Source organism: Talpa occidentalis, unplaced genomic scaffold (assembly GCF_014898055.3).
Source record: "Talpa occidentalis isolate TD23 unplaced genomic scaffold, MPIMG_talOcc4v2.1 talOcc4.3, whole genome shotgun sequence".
Classification (NCBI taxonomy): Eukaryota; Metazoa; Chordata; class Mammalia; order Eulipotyphla; family Talpidae; genus Talpa; species Talpa occidentalis.
Genome location: NW_023603184.1, coordinates 46791954 through 46807928, shown reverse-complemented (window position 1 = coordinate 46807928; position 15975 = coordinate 46791954). Strand labels below are relative to the sequence as shown.

The 15975-nt window shown below is 42.3% G+C and overlaps 1 pseudogene; it reads right to left on the bottom strand.

Moving 5' to 3' along the window:
• On the bottom strand, window positions 1–1939 carry LOC119255054 (importin subunit beta-1-like; annotated as a pseudogene).
• Between the last annotated feature and the right edge of the window lie 14036 nt (window positions 1940–15975).

Here is a 15975-nt window from a genome sequence, read left to right as displayed (position 1 = left end):
CTTTCAGTTCATGGATCACATACTAGCTTCTGCTAATTTCAGTACACTCTTCCAAAATGGTGTACATAAGTCCCCTATCACACCAGCAGCACAAGCTACTACCCTCTGTGTGTGATCCTTATCTCCAGTAATGTGGTCAATGAAAGAATAAATTCTATTCTAGGTTGTACCAGCAACACATCTAGACATGCATTCTCTTCTTCTCCCTTCAATCCCTAGATGATTCCAATATAGCATGCAAGCAGCCTTCCATTAGCTCATTCAGTTAATCTGCCAAATCATTGTCAGGCTTGTCCATGTGCAATGTCTGCTAAAATGTATTCAATACAACCTCTGGGTATTTTTTAAACTCCTCAATATCAAGAGAAATGGCACCAAAAACTTCTAGAATCTGTGACTTCACAGAACCGTGGAAACTTGGTTCCTGAGTTTACCAGTGGCAGCTACATTAGCTCATTATTATAGAAAGGCAAGGTTTTGGATTACAGGACACTGAAGAAGGCTCCCATAAACCCAAAGCCAGGAAACCAGCCTGACTTCAGTACATTACTTTAATCCAATGCCCAGGAATGTTTTAAAGACCTCCATATACTTTTTGAATTCACCACCCAACTCTTCCACCTGTGTGCTAACTGCCATTAGGGCATCCTCTTGCACTCCCCCTCACCCAACTGTGCTTGGTAGCATCCTTAACAGCGGCCATGAACACAGAGACCTAGAAAGCATCTTTATGTTGTACTTTCTGGAGAACATTCTGAAAAATTGTTCAGAGTAAAAACTGAAGGTCACTGAGCTGGCTCCTATGCAGTGTGCTCTGGATATGTGACTCTGTATGTAGTACCTGCTTCCAATTCTTCCATGATGACCAGAGTAGTTTTCTGAACATAAGGGTAACAATCCTTGGCACTATTTTTCACAATTTCCATCAGAGATTAATATGCCAAACTCAGGTGGTTCTGGTGTTTATTTGGTCAGTCCATTTGGTCTAAGATCTTTTGTCTGTTCAAAACAGATAAGCAATAGGTAGCTGGTTCTTCCTGATCATCAACTTCAGCCAAATGGGAGGAAACCCGTTACACATTTAAAGCCACTTTAGGTTCAGCACTGAGGACTTCAATAAGACACTGCATGAATGGAATCAAATAGATGTCATTGATGACAGTTTCAAGGAGCAGTTCACAAATTCTGCCTGTAGTCCAGGCAGTTGTATCCTGAACAGCCACAGTGAGGGCTTTCATTAGATCTATTCAGGTGGGCATAGGCTGGACTACTAGTGGTCTAAAGTGACTGGACACTTGTTCTTCCAAGATACAGCCAAAAGCCCTCACTGCCACATCGCAGTACTACTAATCAGGGCTCTTGATGTGTTCTTTTCTGAAGGGGAGAATATGAGGGACAATGTAAACTTCATGAGGCACACCCATACTGCTTTGCAGGTATTCCAGTTGTCATTATCATCATTTTCATCTTGTTTAGTTAGTGTCTGTGTGAGGATTGGAACCAGGTACTTTAGTGGTCCATTGGCATAAAACTTGCTTGTGTGCTCAGGAAGCTGCCATTGTTCTGCTGCCTCTGAAGCCTTAATGGTTGAATCCATTTCCTCATCAAAAACATCGGATCAGAAATCTGACCCTTGTAAGACCATCTCATCAATGTCACGTTTCATTGCTTCAATTATGATTACAAAATGAGCATAATATATGTCTCCATGCACTGATAATACAAGGACATTACCTTCACCAGATTTTGTACCCTTGCTTCTGGAGACTGTGGTTTCCAAGGCCTCTTGCATGATAAAGTACCTTTTAGGTACTAGGCTTTTCTTATGTTCTGATTTATGGGATTCAGAATCTCACTGGATTTATCATAACTGCTCTGGATCTGTATCTTAGTAAATGTAACCATTAGCTTCTAATGTCAGCTGATGGATTTGTGACATTGGTCCTCAGCTGAAGAATGAGTTCTGGCTACTGCACAAACAATACTCGTCACATGAGGCGGCACTGGGCTGGTAGGTTTCTGTGCCCAAAACTGCAAAACCTAATTACCTACTTCCCTTTGAGTATTAGCTACAATAAGAAGCCACTTCTGCTGATATTGTGCCTTGATATCTTGATCTTTTGCTGTCAGAGTTCTTGATTTATAGATCTGCTGCATCTCTGACCACAGTTCCTGGATTTGCCAGCACTCTGGATAGTTCCACAAGGAAAGTAGGCAGGTTCTCCATACCTGCAAGCTGTAGGATCTACCATATTGCTTCTAGTTCCAACCTGTAGGGAGGCATGGTATTCTCGAGGATGGCGATTAACTCCGTGGTGGAGGTGGTGGTAAAGATTCCTCCTAAAATGATGGGTCCTGACTCTCAGCATGTTGGCTCTAACTAGGGACGGGGGGAGTGGGCACCAAGTGGGAAATGATGGTTGGTTTGGGGCCAGGGTCACCACAAGCCCATTCACAGGATCCCTCTTGGTAGTATATTTGGCTCTTCTTCCTTTCTCCTTTCCTTTCTTCCTTCTAGGCAGCAGCTGCTACTCCTGGCAGCAGCTGCTACTCCTCTAGTGTGCAGGAGGGAGGTTGGGGGAATCTCAGGGTGAGGGTACCCCCGGGGTAGCACAGAGGAAGAAGGAAGGTAGACAGTAAGTGAAAAAGCTGCTTGCAGGGAGGAAAAGAGAAGGAGGAATTATACTTTAATCTTCATACTAAAGTTATTTACCTACCACCATCACATCAGGGTATTATGAATTTAACTTTAATTTACTTTTACCAGTGGGGGATATATCTGTAAGCTTCCCTGATTCCTGGGGAGGAATATGGCCAGCCTCTGGGTACATGCTAAATTAGAACTCTGGCCCTCACTTAGAATCTTTCAAACTATGCAGATGAATGCTTCTCAGGGAAAGATTGGGAGGTGGGCATTTTTTGCCTGATTTCTCTGTGCTGAGCACTTTGGGGATATCTGGTTGAGAACTGCTTCTTTGTTTATAGACCTGTGGGACTGAGGAATAATAGCATCTAGAGCAATGTAATCCATGTTCTTGGAGATGGCACATTGGGCCAAACGTCAGGATATTTTCTTCTAACACCTTCAAGATTGTTTCTCCACACTGCCTTCACGAGGTTTTTCCTTAACTTAGATGCTGATGGGGAATATAGAAATTGTAACATCTGTCCAAGACAGATTAGAAAGGGGGGAAGAGGAGGTTCTCTATGCACTGTGGCTGGACACCATTTTGCCTCCCCACTTTCCTTGCCCTCATAGCAGGGAGTGAGGGCCCTTGAAGAAGTCTCTTAGCAGTTTACACTTCACTGACTCTAGGATGATTCATTGTCTTGACTCCAGTCATGGAAATGCTGCCAAATGACATTGCCTTCTCAAGATGCATGACAGCAAAGCAGTGAACTGCATGATAAAATGCTGCTTCTCCAGATACAAATGTAGGTGGAGGGATCTCAGAAGCAAGGACTAGCCTGGAAGTCAGGGTAACTGAATTCAAGTCCAAACTTTGCTGTTCACCAAAACTATGTGACCTTGGAAGAGCCCATCATCATTCTGGGCCTCAGTTTCCTTTATTCTGGAAATTACAGGACATGGTTTAGATTGTAACGGCAAATACAAATTAAACATTATAGGGTTTAGTCTCCCCATTGAGAATAAGAGAATTAGCCCCTCCTTTTTCTTAGAGCATTTTCTTTAGAACACTTAAATTTGTGGTAAAATACATGTACCAAAAATTGGTATTTAATCATTTAAAGATGGCATTAACTGCATTCACATTATTGTACAATGACACCACCATCCAATTTGTGAGCCATCTCTGAAATCTAATCATGAAATGAGCTCAAACCCCCATCGCAGTTTCTGTAGGAGCTTAACTTCAGCAGGTGCCTTGCACCGTTGTAAAATTACCTCATTTTCTAATGATTGAATACGTTTATCTTTCCTTTGGTAAAAGCCTATTAGCTAACATAGATGGTCACCTCCATTATCAGGTGACTCTAGAATGAACTATGAGTGACAAATGATGCTGTCAAGTACTCTTACCTGAGGACTAGTTGTTCTTTATCTCAAGAATATGTACAAGATGAATTGTATCTTGGTTGTTAGTTTGATGGGACTGACATAACAAAGTACCTCAGACTAGGTGGATTAAACAACAGAAATTTGTTTTCTCACAGGGAGCAATTCAAAATCACGGTATTGTCAGCTTTAGTTTCCTCTGAGGCCTTCCCTTGTTTTGCAAATGGCTGCCTTCTAACTGTGTCTTCTTCTGTGTGCATGCATCCCTGGCAGCTTTTTGTGTGTCCAAATTAATCTTCTTATAATGCCACCAATCAGAGTGGATTAGGAGCTTCCATAATAGTCTCATTTAACTCAATCACCATTCAAAAGCCTCTATCTTCAAATACAGTCACATTTTGAGGTGCTGGGGATTAGGACTTCAATGTATGAATATTGAAGGGACAAAACGCAGCCCATAACAACTATGTAAAGAGGTAAGAATTCGCTCTTTGTAATCTCTTAGCAGATTATCTGTGATGGATATCATATGGTTAATGATTACTAAGTAATCTTTTTTTTTTTGTCTTTGACCTTTATGGAGGGGTAATGAAATGTTACATACTATGGAAATGGAAGCTATCAGTTCTCTTTTTTTTAAATTAATATGTAATTGGTGATAGTGGTTAGAGATAGTAGGGAAGGGGGAAAGGCCAGACAGGAGCACTTTCTCCAACAGGCATCTACTTCAATTGCCTCCAGACCCGATCTGAAATATCTGCATAAATAAAGTTCATTTTATCAGCATTCTCCAGGAAAATTACACCAGGCCTGAGGTATCACCGGCTACGAGACAGTAACAGGTTCATCTCCTCTTCACCAATTTTCCAATTTCTTTCCTTTTTGACAAAGCACAAAAGAGTTTTCTTTTTTGTTCTAAGTAGCTCTATTCTTCCACATTTACTCCACCGATTGGGTTAAATATGCTTTTGTGCCTTCTTTCATCTAGTGTCACATAGTATATGGAGAACATGATATACAGAAGAGGGGATAAACTGCTAAGAAGCTGGGCCTCCTCGGTGGCACAGCGGTTGAGTGCAGCGCTGTGAGCTGTCCACAGCCTCTGAAGCAGGGGTTCGATTCCCGGCTGGCCAGGGAGATACCCACATGGCACGGCAGAACACTCCTGTCTCGCCTGCTGCTCCCCTCAGCAATGTATTTCGTCCGTCTGCCTGTTCTGCTCCCCACTCTATCTCTGGTGAATCCTCTCACCCTCCCGTGCCTCTGGCCTCTACCCCAGTTCTTGTATAAATAAATGAATCTTTAAAAAAAATGCTAAGAGCTAAGAAGCTGTATTGTATAATGGCTACTAACTCTTTAGTTCTGGAGTCAGACTGCCTCCATTTAAATACAAACTACCACTATATGATGTGTGATACTGGAGAAATTACCAAATCTTTCTTACTTCTATTTGCTTATTTAAGAAAATAGATAAGCTAGAATTTACCTTATGGCATTATTATGAAGACCAAAATTTATCTAACAAGTTTATGGGCCTCCCTGGTGGTGCAGTGAGTTGAGCTCAGCACTGTGAAGCTGTCCGCAGCCTCTGCAGCATGGGTTCGATCCCAGCTGGCCGGGGAAATACCCACATGGCACAGCAGACCTCTCCTGTCTCGCCCACTGCACCCCTCAGCAGTGTCTTCGGTCCGTCTGCCTGTTCTGCTCCCCACTCTGTCTCCGGTGAATCCTCTCACCCTCCCACGCCTCTGGCTGTGCCCCAGTTCTTGTATAAATAAATCTTTAAAGAAAAACAAGTTTAGTACAATGCCTGGCACATAATAAGTATATTTATATTATATATATATATATATATATATATAAAACTAAGAAAGTGGACGACAATCAGGAGATGCAATTTGTTGATAAGAAAATACAAGTCTACTATAAGTATATGAAAAAAATGATTAACAATACTCATAATTAAGACACCTTTAACTTACTGTACTGGCAAAGATGGAGAATTGTTTTCTATTTATGTATACAAATACTGGGGTGTAGATCAGAGCTTCTGGGGGGGTGGGTTGAGAGGATTCACCAGAGACAGAGTGGAGAGCAGAACAGACAGATCTACTAAAATACACTGCTGAAGAGAGCATTGGGTGAGACAGGAGAGGTCTGTTTTGCCATGTGGGTTTCTCCCTGGCTGGGCATTGAACTCATGCTGTTGTGGCTGCTGATAGCTTGATTGTGCTGATGTTGACCCCTGTGCCACCAGGGAGGCCCCAAAGATGGAGATGTTTACTGGCACATAGCTTTGGTGAGGGCGATAGAAATCAGACACTTAAAGAATTGCTAGTGGGAATAAAACAGCCTAAAAAGTACTTAAAACAGCGCTATAATGTGCCAAGGGACAGTGCTAAAGACTATGCCAAGAGGGGGGCACAGATCACTGTGAGTTCTTTCTTATGTGCTCAATTGTAAGACACCACTCAGTCTCAGGGTCCAACAACAATGGGATTTATTTAACAAAGAGAAGATTTGGAAAAGGAGTTTCTAAGGCCACAAGCAGCTGGTTGTCTTACCCCAGATGGTGTCCACAGTGTCCGGTAGTTCCCCAAAAAGGCCACTCATGCCAGTACTGTCCTGTCAACGAGGGTCTGGATCTGGTGGCACACCAAGGTCTAACTCATGGTGGCAGCTGGAGGTGCTCACTGGTGGGCCTGCTGAGGTGACACTACAGCAGCCCACAGCAACAAAAGGTCAAGATGGACAGTACCAGATACCAGAACAGATACTGATGGGCTCAACAGTAACAGAAATCATTGCCAGAGAACCAGAGGCAGTGGAAAGCTATGAAAGGTAACCGGATCAATAGTGCCAGTCATCAGTCACCAATGAGGAGGTGTCAGAGCCCCCAGTCCTACAGCTCTTTGTGGGCTATTGGTATAAACCAGTAGCTCTTTGAGACACGGAGCTGAGACCAACGGTTCTCCTTGTAGGTAATGTAGGAATGAGGCCAGAGGCAGGGGCAGTCACCAGATCTTTGTGAAGATCTCTGGAGGGCTGGAGGTTTAGAAGTCTGGAAGTTAAGGTGATCTGCAGAAGTCTGCTGAACCCCATAGAGGTCATCTACTGATTGCTTCTTCTCTCTTCAAGGGCCCCCACCCTACAAGCCTCATTGTACAGTTTTCAATCCTAAGTGTCTGATTGATCTGGTGTGGTACCAATCAGCTCACTTTTATTTTCAATTTGCATAATTAGCTCAAGCCCTTGACTGACAGCTGGAAAGCTTGAACCTGATTGGTTCATTTATAATCCTGACTGATTGGCTCTGCTTAAACATCAATCAAACTCACTCCATTTTCAATAAGCATGATTAATAATAATAATAATAATAATAATAATATAATCATCATCATCACCAGTCCTTGACTAATAGCGGGAGTGCTGAATCTGATAGGTCCATTCATGATCTTGGAGCCAGATGCAAAAAGGAGAAATATGGTCTCTGTGTAGACCAGTCTGCACTCAGGTCAGGGCAGACTCGTGGGCCAGAGGGCCAGGAATGTTAACCAGAGAGTGATTTGGCAATAACTATAAAAAGCAAAAATGTCCTTATCTTCTTTGCTTGAAATGCCACTTCTTAGATTTTATTCTACAACCTGTAAAGCAACCTAAATAACAAAATATTTAATAAATTAAATATTGTTATTTTCATAATGACAAGATGATAAAAAGGAAAGATCCACTGTAAACTGATATGGAACACCGTCCAAGATAAACTTCTACAAAACAGGCACAGAACTTGAGTATGCTGTAGAAAACACAAAACAGGTAACCTCTGGGGAAGGTATATGGGGGTGACTGGGTTCAGGTTGATTTCTTCTTCATTGTAACTTTTCATACCTTTAGAATTTTTTTTTTTGCCATGTAAATGTATTTCCCAGTGAAGAAAAATCACTACAACTGGTCCAAAAACTATCTGTAAAAAGTAAGTTTTGCGTGCTAACTTTATATAAGCACATGATTTGTTATTGGAAAATGATTTGGATTGCTAATTTCAGGTATTCGCAAAACTCAGCAGACTATAAATTCCTGAATTTTAACTTAAACACAATTAAGTCAATTAAGATGAATTCAATGCCCCAGTATTCTCATCTTAAGCTGACAGACAGTAGGTGTGCTCAACTGTCTGACAGGATTATTAGATGAATATCTAATGAGGGCTTTAGTGACAATTGATAAAGATGATGGAATTGCTGAAGTAGGATCTGCCTCAATTTGAGGCTAATAGGCCAACGTTAGTCAAGTGTCCTTCTTCCAGCTCATAAATTCCAGAAATATATGAACATCTAAATTGCCCATTGGTTTGGATTTGTGACTCCACTCAATCTGCTTGTTCATTTTGGCCCCAAAAGGGCAACTCTGCTTTTTTTTTTTTTTAATTTATTTATTTATGCGTGCAAGATCTGGAGTATAGGCCAGACATGTGGGGTGTGTGTGAGAAGATTCACCAGAGACAGAGTGGGGAACAGAACAGGCAGACTGACTGAAATACACTGCTGAGGGGAGCAGCGAGCCAGACAGGAGAGGTCTGCTGCGCCGTGTGGGTAGCTTCCTGGCCAGGGATGGAATTTGTGCTGCGGAGGCTGCAATAGCTTCTTAGGTTGTGTCTTAACCCCTTGCGCCACCAGGGAGGCCCTCTGCTTCTTTTTTTTTTTTTTTTGTGAGATTAATTTGGATCATCGCTATCCTTATATGACCTATCCTACCCTCAGCCATCTTTATCTTTTTATTTTGCCCTCCACCCCACATATAATCCATTGCCAAGTTTGGTTGCTTCTGTCATCCCAATGTCTCTCTCATCTGTTACTGAATCTCCAAACGTGTAGTCCCTAGTAGCAACTTGATGTGGTTTGTCTGGGCCATAGAGATGGGTCTATGCAGATTCATCTCCTTGCTTCTTATTTGGTAAATGTGACTTGATTTTCAACACTCAGATTAAATTTGGCCTCTTTGTTAAACCTGTGCTGAACCATCCCCTTGAGGTCATTAGAAAAGTTTGTACACTACACTTTATATTTTTGACTTATATTTTGGGCACACCTCTTGTAACCTTTGTTTTTTATTTATTTTTTTACATCATTGTTCATTTTTAAACAATATTTGCTTCCCCCCCACCTCAGGTGTTGTCCCCACAGAATTTCCTTCACTAATGCACCCGTGCACTATCACCCCAGTCCCCTGTGCTCCTCCCTCCCTCCTTCGAATCCCTCTCCCTCCTCCTCCCCTGAAGGATGTCTCTGATTTATAATCGTATATTTTTGCTGTGTTGTGCTTTGTACTGTTATTATTTTTTTACACTGATGTCTTATTTTGTTCCCCTATATTCCTGCTATAGGTGAACCCATCCAGTATTTTTCTTTTCCTTCTGGCTTATTTCACTGAGCATAATTCCTTCTAGCTCCATCCATGTTGCTGCAAATGGCACGAGTTTCTCTTTTTTGATTGCTGAGTAATATTCCATTGTGTATATGTACCACATCTTCTTGATCCAGTCATCTATTTAGGGGCATTTGGGTTGTTTCCAGGTTTTGCCTATTGTAAATAGTGTTGCAATAAACATGAGGGTACAGGTGTTCTTTGGAATCAATATTTTTGTGTCCTTCGGGCTGATCCCGAGGAGTTTGTAACTTTGTAATATCAAAATGTGTACTGGATCAAGTGCTTGTGTCCCAGCCTCCCTTCCTCCTTTCATGTGTTGAAATCCTAACCTTTAATGTGATGGTATTAAGAGGTGCGACACTTAGGAGGTGACAAGTCATGAGTGGGGACCTCAGTAATGAGGACACAGTGAAGGTAACAGTCTGTGACCCAGAAGAAGTCCTGCACCAGAATCTGACCTCAGTGGCACCCTGATCTTGGACTTCTAGCTTCCAGTACTGTTAAAGCAAACATAACTAATAAACAATATTATCACTTACTTTTCATGTTTATTGTTCTCACTAGGCTGGGAGGGCCTCCAGAAAAGAAACTAACCCACCCTCTTTCTAAGCGGTCATTCTTGATTAACTTTTATGTGTCTAGTACAGTAAGTGGCTAGCAAGATTTTTACCTGTTGTTTCATGGCCCATGGAAACAGATATTAGGAAATCCACTTTAAAGGTAAGGATTCTAAGAACAGAGAATTTAAGAGATGTGCTGAGCACAGATTTGAACTTTATGCTTTTATATTCTCTTGCATCTTCTAGCTCCACAACCAGGTATATGGCCGCTGAGTCACACTCTCAGTGTCGAGTCACAAACTGCAATTACTGACTGGAAACTCAGTTTAGACACAACCTGTTCTAGGAATCCTTCTTTAATCTAATTCTGACTCTTGATGGCACATAGACCCTGCTCACTACCTGTTAGCACCATTTATGCCGATTTGCGTATTTCAGCAGGCATATTGGTTCTGTCTGTGGAATGGACTAGGTGAGCTGTTTCTCATCCGCTGAGAGTGAGAAGGGCAGGCGTGGGAGGCTGACCCACTGAGCCAGCTCTGGAAGTAACGCTCCCGCAGCACCCAGGGCCGAGGCAGTTAATTTGCACCAGTGGTGAGGAGGAAATTCCTTGTAAAAGCTAGCTCCCCTCGGAACAATGTGGCCTTTTATTTTTTCGCTTTGGAATGGAGCCTAGCTGTCCACGGAAACAAAGAGACGGGGGAATCACTGCCCCACTCTCCCACATAAAAAACTGACCATGTCTGTCTTTGAAGTCCCCTTTATGTTGTTTAGAAAACTTTGGATTATAGGGGTGTTTTTCCTCCTTTTCTTCCTCAGTTCCTCACCCCACCCCAATTTTTTTTTTTTTTCAGAGAAAAGAGAGAACTGGGTGTAAGGAAACCTTTCTTTGAAACAGGGCAGAAGTCATTAATTAAGGCGCCCATTCATTCCTGCTGACACTTGCTCATCAATCAGATTTCTCCTTAGCATTCTGATGACCCTGCTGACCTGAGTCCTCCGTACTGTCTGCCAGACAGAATTGAAACTCAGACCACACACCAGAAAAAAGTGAGTGGCCTCTGCTTCTGGCTTCCTGAGGTGGAGCAGAAAGAGTCTGGGGATAAAGCTGGCTCATCTGAAGCTCCTCTGAGTTGAGGCAAAGATGAATAAAAAAGATTAGTTTCTTTGCGGAAGCAAGTGTTGCCCACTTTGCTGAAGCAATGATCTATAGTTGCCTTTTCCTTTTCTCTCCCTAGCCCAGGGCCAGTCACGGAGTACAGTGCCAGACCAGCTGAGCCCGGGAAACTAAGCTAGCAGTTCTTCTCTGCCAACTCGGCACTGCTGAAAGAATTTAGCTACTTATCCTCCTCAGAAAAGGGGGAGCTGTTCTGGAAGTGATAGTGGTTTTGGTGGGAGAGGTAGTTAGTGTGAGGTGTGGGACCTTTATTTCACTACTCATTCATTCATTCATTCATTCAGTAGCCATTTACCTGGGACATACTGCTTAGTGGGGCCTTGTAGGTACTGAGGGCAAAAGTGTGGATGAGGCAGATGCAATGTCTGTCCTCAAGGAACTTACAGTCTCGTTGAGAATAAACTTGAGACTTTTTTTTTAAAGATTTATTTATTTATTTATTTATTTATTTATTTATTTATTTATACATCTGGCCTGGGGTACAGGCCAGATGCGAGGGAAGGTGAGAGGATTCACCAGAGACAGAGCAGAGAGCACAACAGGCAGACTGATGAAATACACTGCTGAGGGGAGCAGCGGGTATGGCAGGAGAGGTCTGCCACAACTTGTGGGACCCTCGCCAGCCGTCTGGGATCTAACCGGCACTACAGAGGCTGTGGACAGCTTCACAGCGCACCGCTCAACCACCTGCGCCACCAGGGGAGGCCCAAACTTGAGACTTTTCTTCAAGAAAAAACAGATATTTAAGCAGACCCAGTATGGCCATGCACAATTAAAATTCAATTATTTATCTTCTCCTATGCACAAGGCATAGAACCAGCAATACCAAAATGTAAGAGAAAAACAAGTGCCCCAAAGCCTATGCCCTCAAGGAATGAGTGGAGGAGACAGAAACAAGATGGTAGACATGCTCAGAACCAGAATCAGGCATCAAGGGGTAAAAACGCTGCTTGGTATTCAATGTGAGAGTGTGAGACCTTTTGTAAGAGTGGTACATACAGGATTCAGAGATCAGAGGAATCCTGAGTGCCGGGCTCTTGAGCTCCTACTCTGAGTGAAATGGGAACCACTGAAGGATTTTGAGCTGTTACTATTAAAATAGTTTGGAGAAAAAATTTAAAGGGTGTTGAAACACGGAGGAAACCATCTCATACCTGTCTTAGTTCTTCTCAGCTGGCCAATAGTCAAATAAGCATCAAATAGATTGATAAGATAATAAAGTCAAAAAGAAGTTGAATAATCACATGTGTATGTCCTGCATCGTGGGATAAACCCACCACGACTAACTTAATCATGTGCCTTCACATGTCAATTTTGAATAAATTAGCTAGGACACTGCACTATGAGGAGAGCGAGGAGAAAGGTCAGTTAGGAAGGTTAGGATAGATAAAAATATGCATGTTAAGTTCTGCTTTTGATAATTTTTTATATTAATTTTTAAATTTTTTACATCATTGTTCATTTTTAAGCAATATTTGTTCCCCCCCACCCCCTCAGGTGTAGTCCCCATAGAGTTTCCTTCCCCAATGCACCCGTGCACCATCACCTCAGTCCCCTGTGCTCCTCCCTCCCTCCCCCTGATCCCTCTCCCTCCTCCTTCCTTGCTGGATGTCTCTGATTTATAATTGTCTGTTTTTGCTTTGTTGTGTTTTGTACTGTTATTATTTTTTTATACTTGCGATACCGTCTTACACCAGTAAGAATGGCACATATTAAAAAAACTAGCAACAACAAATGTTGGCGAGGATGTGGTAAAAAAGGAACTCTCCTGCACTGTTGGTGGGAGTGCAAACTGGTCCAACCACTCTGGAAAGCTGTCTGGAGGTTCCGCAGTCTACTAAAAATGGAGCTCCATATGACCCAACAATTCCACTCCTAGGGATCTACCCAAAGGACACAAAAACATTGATGCAAAATAACACCTGTACCCCTATGTTTACTGCAGTACTACTTACAGTAGGTAAAACCTGGAAACAACCCAAATGCCCAAAAATAGATGACTAAATCAGGAAGATGTGGTACATAGACACAATGGAGTATTACTTAGCAATCAAAAAAAGATAAACTCATGCCATTCACAGCAACATGGATGGAGCTAGAAGGAATTATGCTCAGTGAAATAAGCCAGAAGGAAAAAGAAAAATAGCAGATGTTTTTACTTATAGCAGGAATATGGGGGAACCAAATAAGACATTAGTGCTTTTGCTAATTAAAAGAGATGGGTTACCATACATGCTCTTCTAGAAGTTTACATCTAATTATCTTTTTAAAAAGCAACTTCAGGAAGTTCCTGAAGTTTTAGCTTTCAGGAAATTTCTTTCCAGGAAATCAACCTTTTGCCAAAAGGACATATTTTGGGTTGGGAGATTTTTGTTCCTCTATAGGGGCAATAGAGGGTAAGGACACTGGCTAGAAGGTTTATTGTAATAAATCAGACTTTGTTAAGTGATTCATAAATTGGGAATTATCCCATTTAGCAAGTATAAAGGCCTGCAAAGGGCTTGCACAAAATCAAAGATTTTTATCGTTAGAAAGAGAATATTTATTAGCAAGAAAAAAGGCAAAATTGTCTATCTTTAGGGGTAACAGTGTGAAAGGAAAAGTAAGAGCAACCTTCAAGCCAGTGGGTAGCACTCACTGCCAGCTCATTGGTTCTTTCAAAGGTGGTTCTTTCTGGATTCTACTCCCTTACTTTCTGAACAGAGACTGCTGGAAATAAGGGGTGGACCAGGGATGCCATATTGTCCTTAAAAGACTAAAGACAGACAATCTTTGCTCTCTTGTTTTTCTGGCTTTACCTCCCACCCTGGTCTCTGCTAATACAATGCAGCTGGTGGGATAGACAATATCTAGCCAAGTGCTGGCCAATTAATCTCCTCCTCCTTCTTTTCGCTCTCTCTTCCCTCTCCTCTTCTTTCTCACTCCCCTTGTAAATAAACCTCTTTTAGACTTCTCTCTGCATGTCTTCTTTTGGGTTTTGTCCTGTATTCTTAAGCACACAGTGAGGACTCACAACCCCCACATCCCCCAGGGTTGCCCTGTAACAAGAGGGGTCTTAGCTTAGAGATTCCCTCATTCTTGCTGACCAGATCGACTAGTTTGGACTCCACTTTTGGTAGAGGCTGAAACTGTAATTCGGTCTGGCACTAAGACTCAGTGGGGTGCAGCAGGAACAACTAGCTCCATTTTGAACCTGTTGTTTCTTCCTTTTTAAAAATATATGTTAATTTTGAAGAGCCCATTAAACTTCTAAATAGGGTTATTTGACTAGGAAGTTGGATATTTAAGTCTGAAGGGCAGAGAAGTCTGGACTAGAAATATAAATTTAAGACTTGGCAAGTGTGCTTACAATCATGAAATTCAATGGGACCACAAGGATGGGATGGGAAGGGCTGGTTCAATTAAGGACTACGCATTGGACTATTTAATGGTCAAGAAGACCAGGAGGACTTTATAAAATGAGGAGGGGCAAAGAAGGACAGTAAGAAGTCATGGAGATTAAGGGGATGATTCTTTCCTGGATTCTAAATGAACAAAATGTTTAAAGTAGGGAGCGACCAAATATATTAAATTCTCCTGAAAGTTAATGTAGATGATTAAGAATAAGTGATGTTTATTGCTAAAGACCGCTATAAGAACAGCATCTTTCAGATGGCAGGGGTGGGTTTGAGGTGGGTTCCCTAGTGATCAAAAAGAGTGAAATTGGAACCTAGTCCATCAACTTCACAGCCTTGTGTTGTTATACCTTGAAACCTGCATGTCATCTAATTACGCTGTTGTCTCAGGCATTGCTGGGAAAATGTGGTCATGCACGTGAAGAAACAGAAACAAGGAGGTGGAGACAGAAAAAAAGTGGTAAACATGCTCAAAATCAGAACCAGGCGGTCTCCAGTGTGTTTTCAGACCCTCACGTATAGGGCGCATTGCAGTTCTCAAAACGTGCCCCATTTCTAAGTTGACTTCACAAAATCCTGGAAGCAGGTGTTCATATTATTCCTCCTCTCTGGATGAAGGAATGACTTCTTACAAGGATCAGTAAGTTTCTGGAAGGTACACAAGATTGGAGTGCAAATCCTCAGCCAGATCTTTTTATTCCTAGAGACACACGCATTGGAAAACTCTGCCTGTCTGTTTAGCTTGACAGGGAGATAATGGCAAAACATTCTGTTCAGTTTCTGTTTTCTTGCCTGCACGTGGGAACCAGGCCCAGCACTTTCCATCATCACGTCCTTCTCATTGCTCACTTTGGTGAGTTGCCTTTTTGTGTCTGGCTGTGCTGTGCAGGACAGGTGAAGTCTAAATATTTGACAGATGACAAATGGCAATAGTTTATTTTCCTTTCTCCAGTTTGTGGGTTGGCAACCGCTGCAGCTGGGAAGCAGCTGCCCAAAGCTGGGGTGTGGCTGGAGAGGGGGCCTCTGCAGATGCTTGGCCAAAAACGGATGCACTTACACAGGCTCCTGCTCCCGGTGCGTTTGAAAGGAGGTCCTGTGTGAACTCAGACCTTTCTGACCAGCTGGTTTAGCACCTTTTTCCTCTCTGGTTTTAAGGAGGCAGAGAGAATGAGGAGTCAGTGAAAAATTCCCCCTTGCTGACAAGAGACCTAGCTTGGAAGCCTGAATAAATTGGCTTCCACATTGAAAAAAAAAAAGAAGAAGCTCTAAATGAATTGTGAACAGAAGAACTGATGTGTCTCTTATCGGTCCGCTGCCTGTTGACTTTGGCTGGGAGATAATCACCATGGTTAACTAGGATCCTGGCAGCCAGTTATTATTCCTTCCTGACCATCTCAT